The sequence below is a fragment of the Lactuca sativa genome, chromosome 9 (assembly GCF_002870075.4).
Source record: "Lactuca sativa cultivar Salinas chromosome 9, Lsat_Salinas_v11, whole genome shotgun sequence".
Lineage (NCBI taxonomy): Eukaryota > Viridiplantae > Streptophyta > Magnoliopsida > Asterales > Asteraceae > Lactuca > Lactuca sativa.
In genome coordinates, this window is record NC_056631.2 from 118757924 (window position 1) to 118767442 (window position 9519).

At 32.8% G+C, this 9519-nt stretch overlaps 1 long non-coding RNA gene across 1 annotated transcript; it reads right to left on the reverse strand.

Moving 5' to 3' along the window:
• Nucleotides 1–1927: 1927 nt before the first annotated feature.
• LOC111904955 (uncharacterized) lies at nt 1928–3243 on the reverse strand. The gene is made up of 2 exons (XR_002854684.2): nt 2569–3243; nt 1928–2221 (listed from the first exon to the last, which is right to left on the reverse strand). It is a non-coding gene; the product is annotated as an uncharacterized LOC111904955 (long non-coding RNA).
• Between the last annotated feature and the right edge of the window lie 6276 nt (nt 3244–9519).

Sequence of the window (9519 nt, forward strand, 5' to 3'; positions counted from 1 at the left end):
TTGACATACTTTATCCCTAAAATTTCATACATTCACACTTTCCACCACTTACTTTGTCGAATGCTACTTTCCATCCCTACTTTGTAAAATATCACTTTTACCCCCCTAAATTTTGAACACCGACAATTTTCAGCTCTCTACCTTTTGTATCTTAGCATGCTTCCAGGTTCTTACATAGAAAACAAATTACAAGAACAGTCCTTGTAATTTGCATAATAGGTCTTTGCGCATATCTTTTAAAAATTATATAAATGCCCGTTCTTAATAAAAAATTTAAAAAGTGAGCTTTTGTTCGTATGTAGAAAATTTATTACGAAAATGTTCCCTGTGAGTTTTTTCTTTTTTTTTTTTTTTTTTTAAACAGTCCCTGTAGTTTTTGTAAGTGAAACCTTGTTTGCGTACCCCACGAAGCGGGAAGGAGTATTTTCTAGTTATCAAATAAAATAAGATGTTATTTGGGAATAGATAAAAAGTTGAAGACAAAAAATAACATTAACTTATTTTCTTTCGTATTGTAAATTACAAGTGCTATACTACTTTCTAGACTTTACCACTCTCTTAGAATTTGACTTGGCTAAAACACCTACCCCTGTTTTATATAATTATATTTATATATACACACAAACACTAAATAATAATAAAGAGAAGAAACTATAAAGAGAAAGAAAATAAATGAGACCTAAAAGAAGAAGAGAGCGGAGAAAGACGATGTGACAATCGTAGAAATTAGGTCGTCGTTAAACGAATAGTGTTAGTCTAGTCAATGTTGTAATAAAACTAATGTATAATGTATTGGATTATGTGTCTAAGCTCATAACTATAATTGTTATATACTTGAATTGATAGTAGCACATGGTTGCCCTCATAACTAGCAACTAGACATGATGACTTTTGGAGAGAGGTTGAATTTATTATTTGAATAATAAAGTGAAATAATTGATTTATTAATGTATTATGAAAATAATATATTAATTAGATATCATATTATTTAATTATTAATTAGTCATAAATTAATTGAAATTAATTTTAGGATTAATTGAATTAATTAAAAGTGAAAGGGCTGTTTAGCAATTTATTGATAATTGAGGAAAAATGCTCTAGAACCTCCCTAGAAGAGGTTGGATGAAAAATTCTAGGAAGGCCCTAGAATTTTTGTCCAAGGGCTCTTAGATGAGATTCTTGGGCTGCTTGGTCCTTAAGCTAAGGGATTAGGGTTTCCTCCTAAAACCTTAGCTTTGATTCTAAGCTACCTCACCTATAAATTTATAATTGTTTTATATTTTATTATTAAAAAGCAAAAACAAATTAAACAAATATCAATTAACATTATGTCATTTCTATCATTTTTATATATGACTAATGTAGTAATGTTATATTAACATATTTCTAAAACTTATGTGTGACATCTACTTTTCAAGAAACACATCATGAAATATTAAACATAATATATTATATGTTAGCATATTTTTTTTATTTGGTAGTAGTTTAGTAATTTTTTTCTTTTAGTTTATTATTTATTTTTACGTGCGAAAGTTTGTTCGGTGAATCGGACCGAATAAACTGTAACCGAATAAACCGAAAGCGTTAAACCTAATCTTATTTTGTTCGGTTACGATTATATTTAAAAAAAAAACTGAGAAAACTAAGAAAACTAAGGGGTCGTTCGATAGTTGCTGACTGAATCAAATCTTACTGAGTCAGAGGCTGACTGAGTTAGAAGTTCTGACTGAGTTAATTTCTGACTCAAACTTGTAGTTTGATTTCACATCTGACTGATTGTGCAAAATGACTACATTACCCTTAGACAATATTTTTTTATAATAATTTCTTTACAATTTACCATTTAATTTATAACATTACATTTTTCATCAATCAAAATCAACAAAAAAAAGGAAAAAAAATCAAACAACTCACAATAAAACTTCAATCAGCAAACACATAAAATTCAATTCTTTTATCAATCAAAATCAACAACAACAAAAAAAAAATCAAATAACTCTCACAACTCTTTTTGTTATTCCAATTATAAAGTGTGAAATCATGCATTACATGAGCTACGAAGCTAATGGTTGAGTTAGGCAAATTGGTGACTTGTTTTTTTTTATTGGGTATGGGTCATTGTGTATTTCATCATTGGTGTCTTGTTTTTGTTTCAAAAACACTCTCATGATGCACTTCCTCTCCTGTTTGAGCTTACAACTTACAGAACAAAGCAGAGGGCCTAACATATCAAATACCATAGAAAATGAGAACATATGAATGTAACATAACACAAAGAAACAAATATGATGAGTGTAATAAATGTTATATGTACTTTAGCATCAAGCATGAACACATTTCAAATGGTGGAGCTTGAAGTCATGGGTCACTTTTTGGCAAAAAAAAAATGAGAGTAATCTACGAATATTGCAAATTCATTTGCAGAGGACCCAACATAAACAAGAAATTGCAAAATAAAATTAGGGCCAATAACAAGTTATCAACTATCAATGGTATATGCTTTAGGAAAACAAAAGTGTTGAAAAGCTCCCCAACGCATGGAATTGATAAATAGATGAACGAGATTACCAAATTAGGGCTTGTAAGAGATTGTGGCTGTAAAACTGTGCCTCCCACATCCAGTGACAATCACCTTCACCGACTGTATTGGTGACGATCATCTTCACCTGCGGCTATCAACAGAGAACATTTTTCTTGCTGCTGGAAGGAGGCTGGAGCTCAGGCGAGTCGGCGACGAAGGTGTTGGTCGGAGGTAGGAGGATCCGATGCAAAGTTTGGAGGTGGGAGGAGAGTATGAATACTTCGGGGGGAAGGAGAAGGAAGAAATCGCCTCAAAATGCAAGGAGAAAGAAAGGGCAAATACATGAAGGCAAAAGAAATGACCGAGTCAGCGTTATTTTTTTGGAGGACCGAATCAGATGTGATGGACTACCATGGACATATCCTAATCAAACAAACAGAATCGGACCGAGTCTGAGAAAAATACTGATTGGACTGAGTCGGAAGGAAAACAAACAGTCCCTAAACCGATCACACCCTTAGATAGCCATATTGGAAACTGGGTTGAAGTAGCTGAAGCCCTAATTTTCCTAAATCAGCATGAAATTTACATCAGTAACTGGTTATCTTCATATTTCTCTGACACACAAGCAAAAAAAAATCCCCAAATATCAAGCCCTAAAAGGTGGTTAACATTATCGGAGGTAAAAACTCATGTATCATATATGTTTCTGTTTTTGATAATTAATACTTTCATGTTGTTAATCAACGATTGTGGTGTATAATCATCTACGGTTGGTTAAAGATTAATGTTATACTAGCTTTGATGATTGTAGCCATATTTCTTTCTCATCATGTAGCTTCACAAATGACACAGTAAAAAGATTTTAATCTCCAAAAGCCTTTTGCTTATCATTATGATGTATTTTTCTTGGATTCATGTTGTTACTATCCTTTAAATTTTTTTTCCATTAAGTCATTTTTTTGCAACACTTATATTGATTTTCAGATACAAAATAAACCGACATTGGGTTGAAATTATATTGGTGCTTGAAAATCTATAAGTATTGGAATTCTGTGACTTTTTAAAGCTTTATTGGATGGTTTGGTCTTGTGTTTTGGTCAAAGTGCTAATGGAATAGTTGGATGTGTTGGTAAAATTATTTGTTTGCATATTGGAAGAACATTTCTTGCTGTCTGCCTAAACATTCTTTTAGCAGTTTATTTGTGTGGTTTCAAAGTTTTGAATTTCATCCGCATCAATCACCAATCCCAAATACATGTGTTTGGTTAGACTACTAATGTTAGTGATGATGAAAAGAAAAATAAGTAGTACCCAGAATTTGGCCAACGTGTGAAAATACATCACAAACTGTAAGTAACGTAAGGTAAGTATTCTTACATTTTTTTTATCATTGAAGGGTATTTAGTAAATTTTAACAATGTTTTAAAATCTAGTTTTAGTTGACACGATGTGGCGACCATGTCAGGAGTCAACCGATTCGATCGCCGACTCAACCTATATATATATATATATATATATATATATATATATATATATATATATATATATATATATATATATATATATATAGGCTTAGGTTATTATATTCTAACTAATTATTGTGTGAATGTATGAATGATTGTGGGCCAATCATTTTACTTATTTTAAGAAAGTGATTACTACATGTTATTGAATTAAATATAATTGAAAAATACCATCTAATTTAACTAGAAGGATATTTTAGTCAATTAATATAGATTTAATAAAGGAAAATTGTATTTTTTAAGGGATCATAGATTCTATTAATTTTAAAAATCCAATTTTACGAATTATAAGGTTTTTAATTCGGAGATTCTGACAGAATTTGTTTGAGTATGTTCAAAAATAAAAATATTTTTAAACCATAAAATAATAAAAAATATTCTTAAACATATTTCTTGATCATGAATTTAAAAATTTCTTGTAAAATAACAAAATTCTCGAACAATCAATTGAAGAATTAAAACAAAAATTACATTAATTCTTATAGAATACATGTAACAATTGCTAAGAATTACATTTATTGTTAAAGAATAAAACTAAAAAACTTTCAAATCAGAAAAAAAACACTTTCAATTTGGTTGTTCGTTCTTCAAGCGTCAACTTCTTCGAGCATCAATTTCTTCAAGCATCAACTTCTGTGAAAACAACTCCAATTGTAGTTTAGAATCCAATAACGTATTAGCAAATGATAAATAAAAAACTATATTCCTTTGGAAAAATATGCAGGCTTGTTAACTGCACCAAAACCAATAACCAAAAATTGTAGAACATGTATAATCAATGAGAAAATATCCATATTCCATTCCAACAAAATTAGAATTCGTGTTTCCATTCCGATAGAATTTGAATTCGTGATTCCATAAAGATAGAATTGGAATTGTATAAAATACACAAACCGATTTAATGCTTCTAGAACATCAGAAGGGGCGAGATTAAGTTCATCAAGAACAATCCAATGACAATTTCTAACTGCTTTAACCAACACCCCTTCTTGGAAAACAAGTTTCTCACTTACATCAGTTATATAAGAACCGAAATACTCATGTAAATCAGTGTGTTCATGGTTGTTAATTCGAACAAACTCATGCCCAGTGATCACAACAACATACTGAACAAGGCTAGTATTTCCACTAGATGTGGGCCCCTGGAAACTCGAAATTGAAGCTGGAAACATTATCACCCACTGTTATCATGGAAGCGGTGGCCGGAGGTGGCTGTCACCACCGTTACTGTCACACCCCCGAACCAGACGGCGGAAACGTCCGAGGGCTCGCTTGACTTAAATTCAATATCATCACAATGAATATACATGAAACATAACATAATTGTCACCATGCAATAACACATTACAACTGACCTTGTTCACATCAAGTATATTGTCTAAATATTGTATATCCATAACATAAATTGTTTGCGAGTTTTCAAAATATAACATCCTAACACACTTGGAATTATTCTTCAGCTTATCTGTTACTTGAGAATACAAGTCATTTTTAAAAACGTCAACATATGGAATGGTGATGAGTTCATAAGCAGGGTTGATATGAAAATGTTTCGTGCAGTTTATAAAACCTAGAAAATCTGATATTTTCTGAAAAGACAATTGTTTATACTAGAGTGTGAATTGTTGGATTAGTGTTTAAGTCCATAACTATTTTGGTATGTACTTGACCCGATGGTGCATGGTCCTTTTGGGTTGCCTTCACCAAAGCAACTTGATATGATGAATTATGGAGAGAAAGGATTAAATATGATTTATTAATATATTATGGGAATACTATATTAAAGGAGAAATCATATTGTTTAATTAATATTAGTCAAGAATTAATAAGAATTAAGTTTGTGACTAAAAGAGATTAATTAAACTTAAGGGACTGGAATTGTAATTATAAGATAATTGTAATTGGGCTATGGATTGCCTTATAAGGTTGGACGAATTCTATGGGGAAACCCATTGGAAATCGTCCAAGGCCTTTAAGGAAAGGAGTCCATGGGTTGCTTAGGGCTTAAGCATCCAAATTAGGGTTTCCTTGTTAGATAACCCTAATAGCCTCCTATATATAGAACCCTTATGCTCCAAAAACGTGGTGAACTTGTTCTCTAGGGTTTCCACATGTTTTGGTAGCCTCCTTCTCTCCTCCTCTTCATCCTCTTGCTCTTGGTGTTTGTGAACCATTAGAGGAGTGACATTTGTGACTCTAAGCTTTCTAAAGTCAATACAAGAAGGATTTGAGATTGTTATTGCTACATAACAATCAAGGTATGATCTAAACCCTAATTATATGTTATATTGACTATCATATTCTAGATCTAGGGTTTATAGTCTTGGATAACTTGCATGTACAATAGAGAAACCTAGATCCAAGCATTAGGGTTTGTATGAGCACATAGGATGTTCTTATAGCTAAAATCCATCAGTGGTATCAGAGCCTTGATTGGTTTCTATTGTATTGATGCATTATGTAGCTGAAAATCGAATTTTGGCTTACTGTTCGACCTGACTCGGCGAGTCACTACTTGGACTCGGCGAGTCAGCCCTACTCGGCGAGTCAGCCCTACTCGGCGAGTTCCAAAGTGTGACTCGGCGAGTCGGAGCGTCAGACAGAGGAAACTTCGAATTTTGTTGCTGTTTTGCTTAAGGATTATTACCATATTCGTTTTAAACCTATAATATACGAATTTTATTGTTTCTTAATGAATATCCTTGCCAAAACACAAGATAATTACCAATTAATTAGATAATAACTTCCTTATATGATAAAGATTGGATTATTTGTATTAATTGGGTAACTTATTTTGCAAGTAATTGAAAATTAGGTCAAATATAGATAATGACAAAATTAATTGTTTAATTTATATTATTTGCTATTTGATCCTTGTGTTATGAAAAGTTTCAATTTTTCCCCTTTAGGTTTTATAGTTTAAATTTAAACTCAAAAGTTTAGTTTTGAAATTTAAATAGTTGAAACCCTAATGTTTTGAAAATGTTTCAAAACTTGCCCTCAAGTTTTGGAATTTAAGATTTGATTAAAAGTTTAATTTTGATGTATATTTAAATTCTAAACCTAAATGTTTTGAAATGTTTCAAAACTTACCCTCAAGTTTTGGAATTTAAAAGTTGATTACAAGTTTAATTTAGGAATGTTAAATTCTAAAACCCTAGTGATGTTTTGAAAAGTTCATGTCACACCCTTATGGTTTTATTAATTAATTAAGGTGTATAATTAAAAGAGGTTTAATAAATCCATAAAAGTTTAGGTTTACAATTTAATTGAATTAAAAGTATTATTGTTAAATTTGACCTCCTAGTACTTTAAAAGTGTAAAACACACCCTATACTATATATAACATTTAAAGTCTAACATTATATATATATATATATATATATATATATATATATATATATGTATGAGTAAAAGTCAGTCTTACCGTTAGTAGGTCTCATTTACGAAGCTGGTCTATAAGGGGTGTTTAAGGAAATTGCCTATAAAATGGCGATTGAATGAGTATCCACTCTTACCCACCGCACTCTTGACTAGTGGAGGGTCGTTAGCCGAACGGGTAGGATATGACAAAACCTTCCATTATAAGTATAATGAAGTACAAAAGTAACTAAATGTTTTACAAATTCCCTGTCACACCCCAAAACCGGAACGGCGGAAACGTTCTGGGGTGGATGACGTCATGTCAAGTATCACAACACATGCATTATAGTAATCAAAGTACAACAAAACATTGCATTAATAGTAATAGGTTTACATGGATTACATTACAGGGTATCAAAGTAATACAAGCAAATATAGTAAATACAGCATGGTACTAAGCCATCTTCATCAACAGCTCCGGGGATGTACCTGTCTAATGCTGACCTGAGAATACAAGTTATTTGAAAAGCGAGTATCAGCATTTTTACAAATGCTGGTGAGTTCATAAGTATTTAGTGACATTTTATCTGAATAACTTTATAATGTAGTAGTTTAAGAATTTACAGTGTATTAGAGTTCTTTCCAGAAAATCCTATATTTTCTTTAATAAAAGCAGTCTTCTACCAAGACTGGACGGAGTTAGTGTGGTAAAAGTAGTTTTCCCTTAATCGCTATCATTATCAAAATACTGAATTTGATTATTAAAGAAAGCAAGAAGAATCAGGGAAATAACATATGCCTCAACAGTGAGGACTGTTGACTAAGGCAAAGGAATCCAAGACTCCAGGAGGGTATCGAATGAACGACACGCCTGGCTCAGTCTACCAAAAGGAGACACAGACCCCAGAAGGTACCAAATGAAAGGTACAGCTGGCAATGTCTAAAACAGTGAATACACACCACATATAGTATCAAATGAAAGATACATCTTGCAAGGTCAAAAACAGAGAAATATAAACCGCAGACAGTATCAAATGAAAGATACAACTTGCAAGGTCATAAAAGTGTGACTCTGAGAATGAGTTACCAGCATACAGTAAATTGCTGGTGAAATACCGTTACCTTAAGGCCATGAATTATAAGGTAACCCGGGATACTCGTAACCATACTAACCGACACTAGAGTACCAGACGCCCTACAAGCGTCTATAAAATATGACATTTGTCACCCCTTGGCTTGGTGGGCCGTGGACTGTAGCTAGCAGTCAGGGTGCGGGGGTGTCAATCCCGTATAGATCTATACACACAATGTCCGTTCCCCCTACAGGAGACTCTGGTTACCAACTAGACGACGGAGAAGGCCGTGTCCCGAAGATGCATCCCAAATAGTGGGTAATGACTTCCAAACAGTGGGTAGTGGGTTTCTAGTGGGTAGTGGGTTTCTAATGTAAGTGCTGAACTAGAGGTAGAGACTCATGACTGAACTGACTAGAGCAAACCTATATGTCTATGCTCATATACATAACATATAACTAATGAATCAAACGACCTTCGGATAGACATCCGATCCCACCAGACCACATCTCAACGAAGAAAAGGAAATAGGGCGGACAAGCCTTCCTAAGTCCTTCAATTATTACTTATATGCATCTAAACAAGCACATACATACATCTAACTACGCTTGAGTGTGTAACAAGTGGATTCATATCGTGAAGTATAAGTGTACAGGGTGGAATAATCGAATCGTGAAGTATAAGCGTGCCAAATGTAAGTGTATGACGAAGTAGAAGCGACACCAAGTGAAGTAGGAGCGTATCGAGTATAAGTGAAGTAGAAGCGATACCAAGTATAAGTGAAGTAGAAGCATATCACTAAGTAAGAGTGTGAACAAGTATAAGCGTCTAACAGGAATAAGTGACTACCAGTATAAGTGAAATAGAGACAACAATAGGTATAAGCGACTATAAGTATAAGCGAAATAGAGGTGATAACAGGTATAAGCGTATCAAGAAGTGAAAGCGTTATCAAGTAGGAGTTTAAAATAAGTGAAAGCGAAGCAGTGGTAACTAACAAGTAAAAGTGTAAGACGTGAAGGGAACTTTGATAAAA